Source organism: Nicotiana tabacum, chromosome 18 (genome assembly GCF_000715075.1).
Source record: "Nicotiana tabacum cultivar K326 chromosome 18, ASM71507v2, whole genome shotgun sequence".
In the NCBI taxonomy this organism is placed as follows: Eukaryota; Viridiplantae; Streptophyta; class Magnoliopsida; order Solanales; family Solanaceae; genus Nicotiana; species Nicotiana tabacum.
In genome coordinates, this window is record NC_134097.1 from 29,294,675 (window position 1) to 29,314,118 (window position 19,444).

A 19,444-nucleotide genomic window follows, 5' to 3' on the forward strand; every position below is an offset into this window, starting at 1 on the left:
TCACGAAAGTGATACAGTCGTGTTCCATGGTGAGCCAATAACACCCTGTTCGAAGGATTTTCCTTGCCAATACATATCCGCTCATGTGTGGCCCACAAACTCCAGCATGTACCTCTGCCATAACCGTCGTGGCTTGACCGGCATCTATACATCTCAACAATCCCAAATCCGGGGTTCTTTTGTACAACACTCATCCGCTGAGGAAGAAACCATTCGACAAACGCCGAAGGGCTCTTTTTTGGTCTCCAGTGGCCTGTTCTGGATATGTCCCCATTCTGAGGTATTCCTTGATATCATGAAACCAGGGCTCACCATCCGGTTCCTCTTCTACGGCGTTGCAATAAGCGTGCTGATCACGGACCTGGATGTGCAGAGGATCAACATACATTTTGTCAGGGTGGTGCAACATTGATGCTAAGGTGGCCAAGGCGTCCGCAACCTCATTGTGAATTCTCGGGATATGTTTGAACTTCACCGATCGAAATCGCTTGCTCAGATCATGCAAGCATTGTCGGTATGGTATGAGCTTTAGATCTCGTGTTTCCCATTCACCCTGAATTTGATGTACCAAGAGGTCCGAGTCTCCCAAGACCAAGACGTCTTGGACATCCATGTCCGCAGCTAAGCGCAGACCCAAAATGCAAGCTTCATACTCGGCCATATTATTGGTGCAATAGAAGCGTAGTTGAGCCGTAACAGGATAATGGCGTCCTGTTTTAGAAATGAGTACTGCTCCTATTCCAACCCCTTTCGCGTTTGCAGCTCCATCGAAGAAAAGCTTCCAACCCGGTTCCTCAATTAATTCCATCTCATTTATATGCATTACCTCCTCGTCGGGAAAGTACGTTCTTAAGGGCTCGTACTTTTCATCAATGGGATTCTCTGCCAAATGATCGGCCAACGCCTGGGCTTTCATGGCTGTCCTCGTCACATAGACGATATCAAACTCTGTGAGCAGAATTTTCCATTTTGCTAACCTTCCCGTAGGCATAGGTTTCTGAAATATATACTTCAATGGGTCCAAACGGGATATGAGATAAGTAGTATATGAGGACAAGTAATGCTTCAACTTCTGAGCTACCCAAGTTAGGGCGCAACATGTTTTCTCGAGTTGAGTGTACTTGACCTCATGTACTGTGAATTTCTTGCTAAGATAGTAGATGGCCTGCTCCTTCCTTCCTGTGTCATCATGTTGCCCCAGTACACAACCAAATGAATTTTCCAAGACCGTCAGGTAAAGAATTAAGGGCTTCCCAGGCTTAGGCGGGACCAATACGGGTGGATTAGACAGATACCCTTTGATTTGGTCGAAGGCCTCCTGACACTCTGCCGTCCAACCTATCGCAGCATCCTTTCTCAGCAGCCGGAATATGGGCTCACAAGTTGCTGTGAGTTGAGCGATGAACCTGCTGATGTAATTGAGTCTACCCAGCAAACTCATTACCTCTGTTTTGTTCCTTGGCGGTGGCAAATCTCGGATGGATTCAATTTTGGATGGGTCTAACTCAATCCCCCGTCGACTGACGATGAATCCTAGCAGCTTTCCTGATGGAACCCCGAATGCGCATTTGGCCGGGTTGAGCTTGATATCATACCTTCGGAGTCTTTGGAAAAATCTCCTTAGGTCTGCTACATGGTCCTCCTGACGCCAAGACTTTATGATCACATCATCGACGTACACCTCGATTTCTTTGTGTATCATGTCATGAAACACGGCAGTCATTGCTCGCATGTACGTTGCCCCGGCGTTCTTCAATCTGAACGGCATTACCCGATAGCAGTAAGTTCCCCATGGCGTAATAAACGCTGTCTTCTCCGCATCCTCCTCGTCCATTAGGATCTGATGATAACCCGCATAGCAATCCACAAAGGATCCGATCTCGCGCCTAGCGCAATTATCGATCAGGATGTGAATGTTGGGTAACGGAAAATTGTCCTTGGGACTTGCTTTGTTGAGGTTGCGGTAGTCGACGCACACCCTGATTTTTCCATCCTTCTTTGGGACTGGTACCACATTGGCCAACCACTCGGGATATCGAGTGACCCGAATGACCTTTGTCTGCAACTGCTTAATCACCTCTTCTTTGATTTTTACACTCATTTCTGTTTTAAATTTCCTTAGTTTTTGCTTGACCGGGGGGTATGCCGGGTCAGTGGGCAATTTGTGAACCACTAAATTGGTGCTTAATCCAGGCATATGGTCATATGACCATGCAAAAACATCTTTGAATTCCATGAGGGTTTTGATCAATTCTTCCCTGACATTCGGCTCAATGTGGATGCTAATTTTGGTCTCTTGGACGTTATCAGCGTCTCCTAGATTCACAGCCTCAGTGTCATTTAGGTTAGGCTTGGGTTTTTCTTCAAATTGGCATAGTTCTCGGTTTATCTCTTCGAAGGCTTCACCTTCATCACATTCAGATTCATCCTCACAAACGACCTCTTGCATCATTGAGTCAGATTCAGATTGATTTATTAGACTAGGTCGAAGATCCGCTGTGCATGCCATGTCATTAGAACCAGTAAAAAGAGAACTGTTCAGAAAGGAAAAGAACAAAACAAAATTAAAATAGGGAAAAGGAGAGAACTTTATTAAATTTGCGGGATAAAAGGGTTCACACTTTTACAAAACAAAAGTAAAATTTGGATTACACCCTGAAATAATCCGGACAAAACAAAACACACAAAACATAAATCAAAGCCTACTACCAAGACTCCCCTCGGACAGGAAGAGGAGTAACTGTCCAATTGTTGGTCTTGGCCTCAGGCCCCACAAACTGTATCTCTGTTCTGCTGGAACCTTCTCCAGCTTCTACCATACTGACATCAGCGAATAGCCTCTCAAAACTCTGATTCAGGTCCCCATCCATACCAATCAACGGTCCTAGGATCTTCGGGACTGGCAACCTCTTGGCATTTGCTTTGACAAAAGACCTTGAGAGACGTGGCACCGGCTTAGGCAGAAACCAAACCCTCTTCTTCATTTCTCGCGCTTGCTTCCTATCTGCTGCGGTTGGTTTGAACCCCAATCCGAAAGTTTCCAGATTTTTAGGCAAGGTGATAGGTTGGACAATCCCCTGAAGCTTGACTCCTAGGCCTTTTCCCGGCACGAATCCATTACCCAGCATTTCTGAGACCATCATGATTGTTGCGGCAGCTACCCTAGGGTGCGGGATGATTTCTCCTTCAGAAATTTTGTCGGCCGACCCTGTATCAAAAATCTGGTAGACCCAAGGACCTTTGTCATCAGCGGTCTCTATGAAAGGTACAATGGCTCCGCCCGTGGTGCATGTTGTATCCTCGCCGTGTAACACGACTTCTTGTCTTTCCCACTCGAACTTCACCATCTGATGTAGGGTGGAGGGCACCGCTTTGGCTGCATGAATCCATGGTCGTCCCAACAGCAGGTTATAAGATACTGTGGCGTCTAACACCTGGAATTCCATGGCAAACAGGACTGGACCAATAGTCAGTTCAAGTACAACATCCCCCACAGTGGCTGTTCCGTTTCCGTCGAACCCTCGGACACAGATACTGTTCTTGTGGATCCTTCCGTGGTCGATCTTTAACTAGTTCAGGGTAGATAGTGGACAAATATTGGCGCTTGAGCCGTTATCCACCAATACCCGAGTTACCACCGAGTCTTCACATTTGACAGCTAGGTATAGAGCTTTATTATGCTCCGTACCTTCCACCGGCAGATCATCATCTGAGAATGTTACCCTGTTCACCTCGAAAATCTTGTTGGCAATGGTTTTCAGGTGGTTTACAGAAATCTAGTTGGGTACATGAGCTTCGTTCAATATCTTCATCAAAGCCCGTCGATGCTCCTCAGAATGGATCAGTAATGACAGCAGTGAGATCTGGGCCGGTGTTTTTCTCAGCTGTTCGACCACGGAGTAGTCTTGCACTTTCATCTTCCTCAGGAACTCCTCAGCCTCTTCTTCGGACACAGGTTTCTTGGTTGCAACTGGGTTGGTTCTTCTTAGCTCCACCGGAGCAAAACAACGACCTGATCGAGTCAGCCCTTGTGCTTCACAACTGACTTCTTCCACCTGTTTTCCTTTGTACATCACCACCGCCTTTTCATATTTCCAAGGTACAGCCTTGCTATCAATCATCGGCAGCTGGACTACAGGCTTTATGGTGACCAGTTCTCTATGTGCCCCCTTTAACACAACAGCAGGTGTGGGCGGAATCCCTGATATTACCAGCTTGTTTGGCTCGGGTTTGCTTGTTATGGCGGACGGGCTCTTTCCCAATATCACTACCGGCTTGACGCCTTCTCCCTGCGACTGTACACTCGTTCCTCCACTAGTTGAGACTTCTTTCGGGGCGGCCTGGATCATCATCACTGTTTGTGAGGGTTTTCTCAACTCTCCTCCCTCATATACCAACTCAATCATGTGAGTCTCGTGGTGTGCTGGTAGTGGGTTCTGGTTGATGTTAGGAGCCTCCGGTGTCTGTACCTCGATCTTATTGGTGTCAATAAGATCCTGTATGGCATGCCTCAATTTCCAACACTTCTCGGTATCGTGCCCGAGCATCCCTGAGTAGTATTCACAACTTATTGATCGATCCAAATTCTGAGGTGGGGGATTTGGTTCTCGAGTCTGGACAGGACTAACCAAACCCAATTGCCTCAGCTTGTGGAACAAAGCGGTGTAGGTTTCTCCCAACTCCGTGAAAGTTCTCTGTTTCCGTAACCTGTCATTCCTAGCATCTGGATTTCCCCGAAAGCCTGCCCCTGAAGGGTTTCTATACGCCCTCGGTGGAGGGTAGGTGTTTTGTGGTGGTGCATATATGTTCTGGGAAGCCGGTGCGCGCCATTGCGGGCGAACCGGAGGCTGAGTGTATGCTTGGGCCTGGTGTACGGAACAATGTGGTTTTCGAGGTGGATAGAAATTTTGTGGTGGGTTGTATGGGTAGTTTGACCTGTGAGGACTGGGTTGGTTGTAGTATGGCCGGCCAGCCCTAGACCAACTGCCTGCCTCGATCGTGGCAACCTCTTCTTTCTTTCTTCTCAGCGCACCTCCCGTGCCGCTTTGAATAGCCTGGGTTGTGGCCTTGAGTGCCGAATAGTTCAAGATTTTGTCAGACCTCAGACCCTCTTCTATCATGACCCCTATCTTGACCACCTCGTTGAAAGATTTTCCAACTGTTGTCACCAAGTGGCCAAAGTAGGTTGGATCCAATGTTTGTAAGAAATAGTCCACCATCTCTCCCTCTCTCATGGGAGGATCGACTCTAGCTGCTTGTTCTCTCCAACGGAATCCGAACTCGCGAAAGCTTTCCCCGGGTTTCTTCCCAGTTCTCAATAATGTGAGACGGTCAGGGACTATCTCGAGATTGTACTGGAAATGACCTGAAAAAGCCTGCGCCAGATCATCCCACGTGTACCACCTGCTGGAATCCTGCCTGGTATACCATTCTAGAGCAAATCCGCTCAGACTTTGGCCGAAATAAGTTATCAGCAGCTCATCCTTGCCGCCTGCCCCTCTCATTTTGCTACAGAATCCCCGCAAATGTGCCATGGGATCACCGTGCCCTTCATACAAATCAAACTTAGGCATCTTGAACCCAGCCGGGAGTTGGACGTCTGGGAAAGGGCACAGATCTTTGTATGCTACGCTGACCTGGTTGCCCAAACCGTGCAGGTTCCTGAAGGACTGCTCCAGGCTTTTGAACTTTCTCAATACCTTATCCTGTTCAGGGGCCTTGACCGGCTTCTCAATCTCTGCCGGCACTTCCAAGTGTGGATTGTAAGCCTGTGGCTTGGGAGCGTGAAACGTAGGCTCAGGGGGATAGTATTGTGTATCGTGAGCCTGAAACAATGGCTCACTGGTCGTTCTTTGCAAAGGGGCTGATGTTGGTCCCACAAAAATGGGAATATTGGGTGTTGGGAGAGGTTGATGGGGTGGTGGAGCTTGGGAATCATGAGGGCTTCTTTCTTGATGATAAAGGGGATTTGGGCGGCTTGTGGAAGGGCCGGAGTGAGGGTATTCTGGCATGTGTCCCAGTGTTTCAGGGCTCTTTTGTGTTCTAGCTATGGCTAGCTGCATTGCATTCATCTCTAGTCTCATCCTTTCAATCTTTTCCATCGCTTCTTTTAACAACTGGCTCATCGGCCTCTCTTCCTCATTACTATTCTCTGAAGTAGTCATGCTTGTTGCTATCGGTCCTTTGGATCTGGTTTGATAGGAGTGTGTTGCCAGAGTTCTTTAACAACTAACTTGTCTGGATCAGACAACAACAAACTTTGTTAGCGTTAGAGCTTAACAGATTTGATCACAACACATAGAGGATGCAATGCTCCTAGGCAGTTAACCGTTTCTACATGTTTCGCTTCGAACAACATGCGTCATCCCGGTTTGCTCATTTGTTCCCTTTTTATTTATTTTTGTATTTTCTCTTCTTTCTTTATTAAGAGCGGTCAAATCTTATGGGGATTGCCTACGCATCACGTCCCCGCGCAAATCAAACCAGGCGTAGTTCTGCACAAATGAGCATAAAAGCAAACAACCTTTTATTGTTGAAATGGCCTATTACAAACTACATTTTGCAAACGAAAGAGCAAACTTTGAAAATAAGCCTAGACTCAAAAATAGACCAGAAATCACCCTGATAAAAAAAACAAGCAAAAAGTGCTAAGATACAGACTTTGACTTATGAGTACATTATGGTTTTGAAAATTGGTGTCCGCGGGGCGTCGTTCGGCCTTGCCGCGGTCCTAGGTGCGAGATCCCTCTCAAGTTGGTCCAGCTCATGCATGGTCTGCTTGACATAACTCATCACTGCCGAGAGGATGGTAACGCTGGTCATGTTCTCACATCGTAGACATCGTCGGGTGATGGCATGGGCAATGGCCTTGATCCTATTTCTGGTTTGCTTCTTCTCTATAAATAGGCATTTTATCTGATCGCTGCACATCTTGAATACCTGAGCATCCTGGATATGTTGATTCTTCAGTTGCCGTACTTCTAACTTCATTCGGGCCAACAAGTCGTACCAGTATCTGCTCTCAATTTGGAGATCCTTGGCCTGATTAGCTGCTTTGATTTCAAGTGTAGCCATCTCTCTCTTCATTTTAGCAACAGTTTTCTCGTGGTCGCCTTCCAATTGATTCAGGTATCGGCGATGCTTATCTGCTCTTGTATCCCACTGTGCCCTGAGCTCTGCTATGACGTTTTCGGATTTCTCCAAACCATCTTGCCATTCCCTGATTTCACTTTTTAGCCTTTTTATCAGCTGCTCGTCTGATCGACGCCTTGGCTGTTTATCCGCATCCACCCTTATCTGTTTGATCTGGGCTCTGAGCATTTCGTTTTCCTGAATTAACCTGTTCCACTCTCCCAGATTGGTAGCAACTTGCACATTGTGCTCATATTTCAAGCTTTCCACTTGTCGCTTCAACCTGCTGATTTCGGCGCAATAGCCTCTTTCCTTCGCTAACCAATCCCACTGCTTTTGCGATGATTCGGTGAAATTCCGGATGTGGGGTCTCTTAGCCGGCCTTTCATGCTCAAATTCCCTTCTATACCATGCAAGGTAACCTGGCGCCGTCTCTCCTTTGGCTCGATCCCGCACGCAAGTATCTGATTTCAAATATTGACCCTCACTCCAGATTTGGCGAATCTTCGCTTCTGGGAATTGTCCGTTAGGACTTATCTCAACTGCTTGAGTGCTAAGATCCTCCTCATGAGGTACTGTTTGGCATCTTCCGAACTGTCTCAAAACTCGGCAGGGTGCGTAAGGTTGAATGCTCTTAAGCCCCATCAGCAAGAAATGAGTTTTAGCTGCCGACATATATAAGATCTCATCAACATGCAACCATCCCAACGTCCATTGTATTTGGCTGGCAGTAAGAGCTTGAAAGAACGAGGTCCATGCCAGGACTCCTTTGGGCAAACTGATCTCTTTGGTTCTCGTGTAAAATTCTTCTATGCAAGTCTTTTCTGGGGAACCATGGCTCAAAATCTCGGAATGATGGCAGAGGTGCTCGGTCATCCATATTTGTAGGAGCAAGTTACAACCTTCGAAGAAATTTCCCCCAGCTTTACAAGCTATAAGAGCTCGAAAGATGTCAGATACCACCATAGGTGCGAGAGTACTGTCATTTTGCGTGAGTAAAGTGCTGACGACCCCGGATATCTTCAAATCAATGTTTCCGTCTTTCCTTGGAAATACCAGAAGGCCTAGGAACATCATCATGAAAGCTACCCGTCTGTGTTTGTCCCACTTCTGACGAACACCTTTGCTGCACAGTTTGTTGATTGGATTATTGAATCCCCCCTCATGACCGTACCTATTATATATGAAGCATGGAGTACAAAATTCGGCTGCCAGATCCGGGTTGTGGACCGTTATGGGTATCTTCAATGAATCTAGGAACCGATGTACCGTGACAACTCTTGGGGCGACCAAGTATTTTTGCCTCAACAGAAGTTCAGCATTCCCGATGTACCCGGCCATTTCTTCCAAAGTCGGGGTGAGTTCAAAATCAGAGAAATGGAAAACATTGTGTGCCGGGTCCCAGTAGGTAACCAAAGCTCTTATGATATCTCCTCGAGGCTGGATTTCCAACAAACCCACGAGACCCTTCAGATATTTCTTGACCTCATTTTGTCCTTCAACACCTAGATCATTCCACCATAGCCGTAACTTGACAGGGATTTTGGTCATTATTGAAAAATGTTCATTTTGCATCGTGCTCATCCTGCACATTTATTAAGGTGATTTTAACAAAATGACTTGACTCAAAAATATTTTACAAAGGGGATCAAGTTTTGAACACGGCCTTTAAACACTTCGGGGACGAAGATTTTAAGGCTGTGTGGGTCAACTGGACAAAAAATGCTAAACAAGACCCAAAGGTGGCTGTTTATGCAAAGTCAGCCTTCCGGCGTCCCTTTTCGGGAACATTCGGCTATTTATGATAAAACAGCATTACCTGACTTATTTATGAATCTTTTAAAATTTGACACATCTTTTTTATTTATTTATTTATTTATTGATTTTGGCTATTTTAGCAAAAATGGGGTTGAACCCGACGAGGGTTGCCTACGTATCTCACATTCGGTGAGAATCAAACCGGCGTAGTTCGGGATATCGTGAATAGAGAAAATCAAATAAACCTAGAAAACGAGAATATATATTTATTATTTTTTTTCTTTTGTAAAGAGATAAAGACTAAAGAAAATATTTATTTTTTAGGAAATATTTGGACTATTAGTCTGAGTTTATAAAAGGGGTACTACGAAAGAAACAACATTTTTGAATTATGAATTTTCCGTTTTTTTTTACTTTTAAATAAATACCTTCTCTTTTTTTTTTGATTTTGAAAGTGATAAAAAGAAAATTTTTATATTATTTTTTTTTTCTTTTTTTAAAAATCCAACTAGAAGTAATTTTTATATTATTTTCGACACTACTCGGACATTGGTTTTTCCAAAAGAAGTAATTATCTCCCTACGCTGCTATTTTTCCCTTTTATTTTTAGAAACCGGTCAGCATGCGGAACTGAAGCAAATAGATGCGCAAAACAAATAGGATGCAGCAGGATGGTCTTTTCATTTCAGGTTGCTAGTCCTAGACGGACCCAACCCCTGTGTTGGGTCCCCTAAGTCAAATGCAACATGATGCAAATAAGCGTTCCTACTAGGGATCCGGCATGACGTTTCGTTATACTAGGTTCACAACCTGGGTATTTGTTCTAGACTGTGTACCCGAGCGGACAACTCGAGTCGAGGAGGGGGCTACGTACCGGGGACCCGCGAGATCGTCCGGCTTTGTAACTTGTCCGACCTCTTTCTTATTTCAGGGTATGACACTAACAGAATAGGGAGTCTCGACCAGCGAGCTTCTCCCCGGAGGTAAGAAGAGAAGGGTTTCGGCACAGTTTATATGTACAGTTCAAATAATATCAAAGCGGTAAAAGCAGCATTTAGCACATTATGCTCAAAACATGTAATAAAATCAGATAATAAACAAAGCCAAATAATAACAATTATTCTAAGCTCGAATTATCAACCCTGAACCAGTGGTTCTGGGTTTTAGATATCCCCAGCAGAGTCGCCAGAGCTGTCACACCTCCTTTTTACGTACCCGCGAGGGCGCAAGGGAGTTTTTTCCAATTAAAGGACAATCGAAACGGGGTTGGTTTAATTATTTCAGAGTCGCCACTTGGGAGATTTAGGGTGTCCCAAGTCACCAATTTTAATCCCGAATCGAGGAAAAGAATGACTCTATATTATATCCTGCGTACCAGAAATCCGGATAAGGAATTCTGTTAACCCGGGAGAAGGTGTTAGGCATTCCCGAATTCCGTGGTTCTAGCACGGTCGCTCAACTGTTGTATTCGGCTTGATTATCTGATTTTATACAAATTGAACATATGTGCAAATTTTAACTTTTAACCGCTTTTGTCGTTATTATTATTTTACGAGAATTGCAACGTCGTGAAAACATATCTCGAACCACGTTACATCAATGCACCCGTGGCTATCGATATATCTCGACTCGGTTGAGATTTGGATTTGGGTCACATAAATGTGCACCCGAATTAAGGAAAATAAATTATTAGAGGCACGCCTAAAGCAACTAGCGTCTTGTTATTTTGAGGAAGGTCGTAAAAATTCGTTAAACGGCACATCCCGAATTCTAAATACTTTGATATATACATACATTAAAGGGCCCCACAACTTTTGTACATTTTGTTTGTCGAGGCTCGTCTCATTCTTGTTTTTTAAAAGGAATTTGCGACGTCATGGACACGCATCTCGAACCACGTCACAATCAATGTACCCGTGATTAGAAACACATTTCGAATCCGTCGAGATTTGGATTTGGGTCACATAAATGCGCACCCGAATTCAAGAAGGTAAAATTATTAAATACGCGCTTAAAGAGACTATCGCGTTATTATTCCTGGAGGTCGTGAGATTTGCTAAACGACCCACCTTAGGGACTGAATGCTTCAATATATATATACATTTAACGAGGGCCCCGCAATTTGTGCGTTTTTCTTTACTTTTGTCGAGGCTCATCTCGTTCTTATTTTAAAAGGATATCCTATAGCAACTACCTTTCTTGTCGCGTTTGTCTCTACTAATTGAAAACAGTAGATAGCCCTAGTTAATTACATGCTTGCAAGTTATCTATAACAGAATTCCGAGTGCTTGCGCAAAATCAGTAGCACGGCCACGTACACAGTCAGCCGAGCAAATTTAAGGGCCCAAATCCAGCCCATGCGTGATGGACCAGACCTGGGCCATTGTTTGTTCGATGCAGGCCTGCTTGGTCTGTTTCAACCTGGGCTCGACCTTCGTGAGGTTGAGATTGCAAGCTCTGTGTTCTTTGTCTTAAAACATGGTTTACCAGTTATATGAAGCAGTTTTTCAGAAGGGAAAGAACTTAACTAGTTAGTGTACAATTTTCATGCTTGGCATACATTACAGAATTATACTACACCATTAAGCTAAATCTAAGGTACAACCTACTGCATTGGGCATACTTTTATCACCAACCTATATACACAGTCTAACATCCGACTACCATATATTGACATTTATTAGGCATGAGGACTATCTCCAGTGTCCAAAACAAGAACGTAAACTATTATACATTACATGAGGCCTAACATAATAGTCTATGTATATATAAACATCTGCAGATCTTCTCTTTTATACTCATTGCTCAAACTTTCGAGTTACATTGGTAGTGTAATTGTGTACCTGGTAAGGAAAGCAAGGGAAGAAAGGAATGATCAGCTGAGTAGTATTGCAACAAACACAGCAACAGCAGACACACAGCAACAACAACCAACCAACAATGATGAAGCTCAAGAGCAGTCGAGCAACAAACAAACAATCCCAGAACCAGAGTAACGAACCAACAGAAATAATAGAGTATTCAATGCAGCAACACCAGCAGTTCAACAATCACAAGCAGCTCAATCAGGGCAAGCAACAGAACTTGGCCAAGACAGCTTGACCAAACGTGAATTCTTATGTAGTTTACAGACAATGTTTGGTCACAATATCCTCTGAATTTATGTCTCTTTCTTTCAGTTTTTTTTCCAGAAGAACCTCCTCCTTTTTTCTTGGCTCCCAAAAGAATCCCCCTTCTTATAGCCTAACCTCAGCACTTTACAGCCTGCTGGACAACTCAGAATTCCCCCTCCCTGTTGTTTTTTTCCACTCACTTATTTTAAATAACAAAACTCCCATGAAATCCCTGACAGCCCCTCTCTCTTTTTGTTGTTAAAGTGTCCTAATCCCTTATTTATTTAGCCAAAGTATGGGCAGCAGGAATATAATCCGACAGCACATGCTGTACAATTATTTTAATTCCTTAAAGCTAATCATACACATGCTGCCCACAGTCTAAGCCAAGAGAACATGTTATCCATAAAAAAAACAAACAGCCTGGACTGCAACTATAACACACCCTCAAATGTTTTTGATTCAATTCGAACAAATCTCAGGCAACACACTCAGTTCCTAATTGAATTCAAATACGATCACAGCAGCAACAAACAACACGGATCAAGTTGTTACCATTAATGACTGAAACTAATTGATGACATACATCGACTCGACTATATTAATCGTAACACATAACAATCAATCGTTCATGTAAACAACACGTACAGAGTCCCGAATGACTTCAGACAACTTTGTTCAAACTGGGAGCCTATATGAATTAACTCATTTGACGACTAATTTAATTGACGATCATGTATACCACAGAATACATTCAGAGCATACACAGAAAACAATCGACCAAATAAAAGATCTTTGACAGAGATGAAAAAAATTAAGAAAACTATCAAACAATAACAAACAATCACAACAAAGCATGCTAACAACTTAATTAGCAGTTGAATAAAACAAAAAGGAAAAGAAAAACTTACCGAAAAATGTTTAAACCAAACTGACCCAAATCTGGCTCAACTTTGACCATTTGAGGCCGAACAAACTTTAACCAGGGTGTTCTCAAATGAGAACACCTTGGTTAAGGTCTATTAGATCTCAAACCCCTGTCAAGACCGGCCGGATTCCAAGGCTACTCGTGTTCTAGGTTTTGGATCTTCAGATCTGGTTTTTTAGGAGTTGTGGGTAGATTCGGACCAAACCAAACTTGGTTTGGTCACAAGGGAGGTCAGGGTATTGTCTGGTATGAAGATGGTGAGGTTTGGTATAAATCGAGTTTTGTCTCTAATCTTCAAATCCAGATTCGAGGCGATGGGAGGTGATTCGAGGTACATGGTTAGTGGATTCATGCTCAGGGTGGTTAGATGTTTCAGGGGTGTGAAGGGGGTGGTCATCGACGTTCATGCCGCCGGGTTCTGGTGAAAAGGATATCAGGGCGGCTGCTAGGGTTTGGGGTTCAAGGCTTGGGGAAGGAGATGAGTGAAGGGGGGTTCGGATAGGGGGCGTGGGGTGTGAGGGAAGGTTTATATACGGCGTAGAGGATTGGATCCAGGCCGTTAGATCATCTGATCTCAACAGCTGGGATCTGATGGTGAGGGGTGACACGAGGTCGTTTGGCATTAGAACGGGGTCGTTTGGGTTTAAGTGGTGGGTTGGGTTAGACCGGCTAAACAGGTCGGGTTACGGGTGCGGATGTGGACCGTTGGATCAAGGGGTTTAGACGGCTCAGATCGACTTGCCTGAAACGGCGTCGTTTGAATTGGTGCTTGGGCAGGCCGGATTTGAACTGGACTTGAGTGCTGGTTTGGGCCTATTTTTGTTTTATTTCTTGGGCCCAAACCGATTTTCCCTTCCCTTTTAATTCAACAAATTAACAAAAATTCCCAAAACAATGTAAAAAATTAACATAAACTTATACACATATTGGGTAACACCTACAACAAATGACACACATATGTAGAATTTTAAAATGGCTAAACCACAGCCTAGAGTAAAAGCTGCGTATTTTTGTGAGTTTTCTCTTAAAACCGGACTACGGCCTGATTACACACGGCGTACTTATTTTTGTATTTTATAAGATTAATTGCAACACGGGCTGAACCACAGATGACTAGCAGCACATGGCGTGAAAAACTGAAAATTTGTACAGCGAGGTCACTGGTCACTATTTTTGTTTTCTTTTGGAGTGATTGTCCGTGAGGCAAAAATCACGTGCTTACAGTGCTCAAGCCATTGGCAAAGATTTGGTCTCAAGTCCTCCTGACTGGTCTAACTTCAAACCCACAGAGATTACACCTCGCCCCTCGGTCGGGGAATCAAAAGCCATTGAGACACATCTGATACTGAGCGTCTGTTGGTGAATACGATCACGCGGAAGGAATTTCAAAAGTTTCTTTTCAAGCTGAATCGAGGACGCACGATAAGAATTCAAGAATGTGAAGTTTTCCCAGAGGTTCTGCAGCCTCCCGAGGATAAGTACAGACGTCTCCGTACCGATCCACGAGACTCTACTAAACTGGCTCATGACTCGTAAGACCAAGTAACCTAGGCTCTGATACCAACTTGTCACGACCCAAAATCCCAACCCGGTCGTGATGACGCCTCTCGTGGGGACAAGGCCAGCCAACAACAAAACAATACATCTCTTTATAATTACTTAGCAGGAATAAGTCTAATTCGCAGATAATATAATCACAAGTGCGAAGTAAACATGATAGAATAATGGAAACCATCCCGACTCAGCCCGAAATCGGGGTGTCACAAGCCACGAGCATCTAAAGATCTAAATACTAATACAAGACCAGCAATATACAGAATGTAATTTAGAATTAATGAAGAAATACGGTGCCGTGAACGCTGACGATCACCTTGCTCAGCTACAATAGTATACCTTCAGTTCGCTAATAACCCGCTACCGGGTGAACAATACCTGCAACTGCACGCGAGGTGCAGGGAGTAAAGTGAGTACTTCCAACTCAGTGGTAATAAGAGTAAATAATAACTGAGCGATAAGAAATCACGTAAGAACACTTCATCATGCTATCTAAGACGGTACAACCCTTTTTGAAAACAGTAATTCCATGAAAATCCTTTATAAAATATCTGACTCAGTTTTAAACCTCTTTTGAAAATAATCTTTTTAATAGTTGCAAAATAATTCCAGCCATCGGTGTCACTATGCACAGAAACCCGCCCCTCGGGCAATATCTTCGTTCCTGGTCAGCCACTCGGGCCCCAACACTCAAGGATCAGATAGCACCAGCAAAAGCAGATAAATATCTCCAGAAATATCACAATGACAAATAATGAACAAATGCATGAATGCAATGCAATGCATATGATGGTACATTCCAGTACCCACTGCGGCGTGCAACCCGAGCCATCCATATTTATTTATCGTCGACGGCGCTCACTGGGGGTGTGTACAGACTCCGGAGGGGCTCCTACAGCCCAAGCGCAATATCTTGGTCAGTCATTGTTACCTGACCAATTTATATCATACAGTGCCATTGTTACCACTGTTCAAGTATATCATCCAGTGTCATTGTTACCACTATTTCAAGTATATCACACAGTGTCATTGTTACCATTGTTTCAAGTATATCACACAGTGTCATTGTTACCACTGTTTCAAATATATCACACAGTGTCATTGTTACCACTGTTTCAAGTATATCACATAGTATCATTGTTACCACTGTTTCAAGTCACTTTATAATCAGTCCAGAAAATAATATAATAAGCCCTTTGGGCATTTACAAAACAGAAGTTCCCAACCCGGAATACATTTAAAAATATCGTTTAAGTTTTCAACACTTAGAATTATGGCTGAGTTTGCAAAACAGCATTTAAAACCTTGGACTGAAATTAAATGATATGCAAATCATGCTAAGTAGTAATATCAATCCTCTAAGGATTTTACAAATCGGCACAAGGCCCTAAACATGGCATCAAGCCCAGTAATATCAATGAAGTATGTGTATCAATCACCAGTATAGTATAAATATCACACGGGATGGACCAAGTCACAATCCCCAATAGTATCCGACCCCGCACTCGCCATGGAGTGCGTGTCACGCCTATAGCGTTACGAGGTGAAAGTCCGGGATTTCAAACCCCCAGAACAGCATTTACATCTATTACTCACCTCTAACCGGCCGTAGACTAGTCCGCAATGCCCTTTCCTCTTGAATCGACCTCTTCGCGCGTCGAATCTAGTCAAAACCACAACAAATACGTTACAATAGGCTAAGGGAATATAACCCAATCGAAAAGACTCGAAAAATGTCGAAAATCCCGAAATTAGCAAAACCCGAGCCCCGGGCCCATGTCTCAAAATTCAGAAATTTTTACATCAATACGACCCTTATCTCGCCACGAGTCTATACATACCAAATTCACAAAAATCGGAGTTCATTTGACCCCTCAAATCACCATTTAATTCTCTTAAGTTTCAAGCCCTAAACCACCATTTTTGTCCATAATTTACTTGAGTTTTCAGCTCTAATCCATGTATTTAACTTGGAAATAAGTAGAAACAACTCACCTTTGATGCTTGATGAAATCCCCCTTGAAATTCTCTCCAAAATAATCCAAGCCAAATGAAAGAAATGAAAGAAATAAGCCAAATCCGTGTTTAAAAGAATCTGCCCGTGCTTCGTCGAGTTGTACCTTGCACTTGTGCTATACAAGTTGTACATCCTATTAAAAATTTTCCTTGTCGGACACCTTCTGTTTAAACACCCATAACGTCTTGTATAAGTATCCAAATGACAAACGGTTTGAATATTTAGAAACTAGACTCGAAGATCTTTAATTTGATAGGTTGTACACTATATAACTCTTTATGTATCCCGAGATATGAGCTTCTAAAGTAGGCTCCCCGAATCAGAAAATTGCAGCAGAAATTTCTGCAGCTTTTTCTTTTCTTTTTGGTCCGAATTTCATTCCGTTAACCTTCCGAAATCCACCCGAGGCCCTAGGGACCTTAACCAATTATATCAACATGTTCCACAATATCATTCAAACTTGTCCCAACCTTCTAAACACCCAAAATAACATCAAAACATCAAATCATCATCGAATTCGAGCCTAAGTTTCCAAAAACTTCCGAAAATACACTTTCGATCAAAAACCCGACCAAACGATGTCCGAATGACCTGAAATTTTGCACACACATCACAAATGACATAACAAAGCTACAGCAATTCTCGGAATTCCATTCCGACTCCCGGATCAAAATCTCACCTATCAACCGGAATTCGCCAAAATACTAACTTCGCCAATTCAAGCTTAATTCTACACTGGTCATCACAAAAATATTCCGGACACACTCCTAAGTCCCAAATCACCTAACGAAGCTATCCGAACCATAAAATTCACATTTCGAGCACTCTAACACATAAGTCAATATCCGGTTGACTTTTCCAACTTAAGCTTACTTAAAAGAGACTAAGTGTCTCAAACCTTACCAAAACTAGTCTGAATGACTTCAAATTTTGCACACAAGTCATATTCGACATTACGGACTTGCACTAACTTTCGGAATCGCATTCAGACCCCGATATCAAAATTTCCACTTCCGGTCGAATTTTCTCAAAAACCTTCAAATTTCTATATTTAGCCAAATGACTTCAAAATGACCTCCGGATATCCGAATTCACTTCCGATCGTGCTCCCAACTCCAGAATCACCATACGGAGCTATTCCCAGACTCGGAATCTCAAACACACATCTATAACTCTGAAATGCCTTCCAACCCAAATTTATGAAATTCTTCTAAAATACTAACTTCCACAATATACGCCGAAATGCTCACGGGTTATCCAAAACTAAATCCGGACACACGCCCAAGTCCGAAATCATCATACGAACATGCTGGAACTTTCAGATCTCAATTCCGAGGTCGTTTACTCAAAATTCTAATCCTAGTTCATTTCTTCAATTTTAAGCTTTCAAAATGAGAATTTCCATTTAGATTTGACTCCAAACTTCCTGAATTTTAATTCTGACCGTACACACAAGTCAATATACCCGAGATGAAGCCGCTCATGGCCTCAAACTACTAAATGACGCGTCGGAGCTCAAAACGACCGGTCGGGTCGTTACAATTAGAACTTACACAAATGATCAATTTAGTAATGTTAGTTAGATAATTATATATTATAGTTTAAAAATATTTAATGTGATGGTATCTTACCGAATACTTCTTTGTAGATGATGTTTTTTTGTGTATGGTTCCTTCTAATGCTTTGGTTGCTCTGCCGTAACCAGAACTCTTGTTGTTGATATTGATATTCCTCATGAAAGTGTAACATATAGTTATTCGTGCAAGAAAATATATTGCAATAAATATAGCCTAATATTTAGTATGTTTTTCTTTGTGCTTTATTTATTATAATTGCAAAATATAAATATATACATCTAAAATTATTATCACACAAATGTAAAAAGATATTCTTTAGTTTCGGAAGACGAAAGTTGAATTTGGGGATAAAAATATACTTAGAAGTACATTGACCAGTATCATAATTTTTCCATGTATGATGTTATTGTCAAAACTTCTATGTACCATCTTTGTGCTATTACATACGCTATTCGGCGGATCTAACTTTTTAGTAGCATGACAGACATATTTTTTTTAAATCAATATATATGCAACAGAAGACCAATTTTAACTTAGTATATTGTATATATATGGTGACGGTAACATAAGTAAGAATTAATAAACTTGACAACAAACCTGTGTGGTAGAAAGCCATTTGGTATTAAAGTATTTAAATATTCTTCACGGTAGTAATTGTTGGTATCATCTTCCGCTAAGCCAAAAACTGAAAAATATTTTATTTTTACCATAAAATTCCGCAATCGCCCTTTTATTTAGTTGATCAATATATTCTATTTTGCTAGCTAAGATACCTTTAATTTCTATCATGCAATTTTTACAAAGTGTGTTTTAATATAATGATAGAAATATTTTCCTTATTAAATGCATTATTGTTATATAATCATCTTTTATTAGATGCTCTTCTTCGTTTCCGACACGAATCAATAAGTCACCGAAAACTGGATCTTTTCTTACTTTATATTTTTTATTAGTTGACTTTTTTACATTTGAGGTCATAAGTATAATTTCGACAAGCTAGTTTTTATAGTCCCTGCTTTCGTCGATTTTGGAACTATTGTAGTACTTGACAGAAATCACCTTCCAAATAATTAATTTTTCACCAAGCACTTCATTGATATTCAATATATATCTCTAGAACTCGGGGCAATTGTTTCGATCTTTTGACACTTAGCCATAAGCGCTTTATCCCATATTATCAATTCTGCTTTTCTTATAAATTTAGCAATATTTGCTCTGCTTTGATATATTTGTGATGTTTATTTCAATTGTTTGAAAAGGTATATCGAATCTAAAGTGAGTGACCTCATAATAAAATTGTTGTTGGTACACCATTTGTTATTTTGCTTACAATATCATGCCTCTTGATTGACATTTTCAAGTAATG

General features: G+C 42.2%; 1 long non-coding RNA gene across 2 annotated transcripts; it reads right to left on the reverse strand.

Annotated features, from left to right (window-relative positions):
• Positions 1 to 11,445: 11,445 nt before the first annotated feature.
• Positions 11,446 to 16,632, reverse strand: LOC142172383 (uncharacterized). Of its 2 annotated transcripts, none has more exons than XR_012701723.1 (4): positions 16,480 to 16,632; positions 16,081 to 16,147; positions 14,824 to 14,868; positions 11,446 to 11,732 (listed from the first exon to the last, which is right to left on the reverse strand). It is a non-coding gene; the product is annotated as an uncharacterized LOC142172383 (long non-coding RNA). The 2 variants fall into 2 exon arrangements; XR_012701722.1 differs by having other exon boundaries at positions 14,801 to 14,868.
• Positions 16,633 to 19,444: the final 2,812 nt, after the last annotated feature.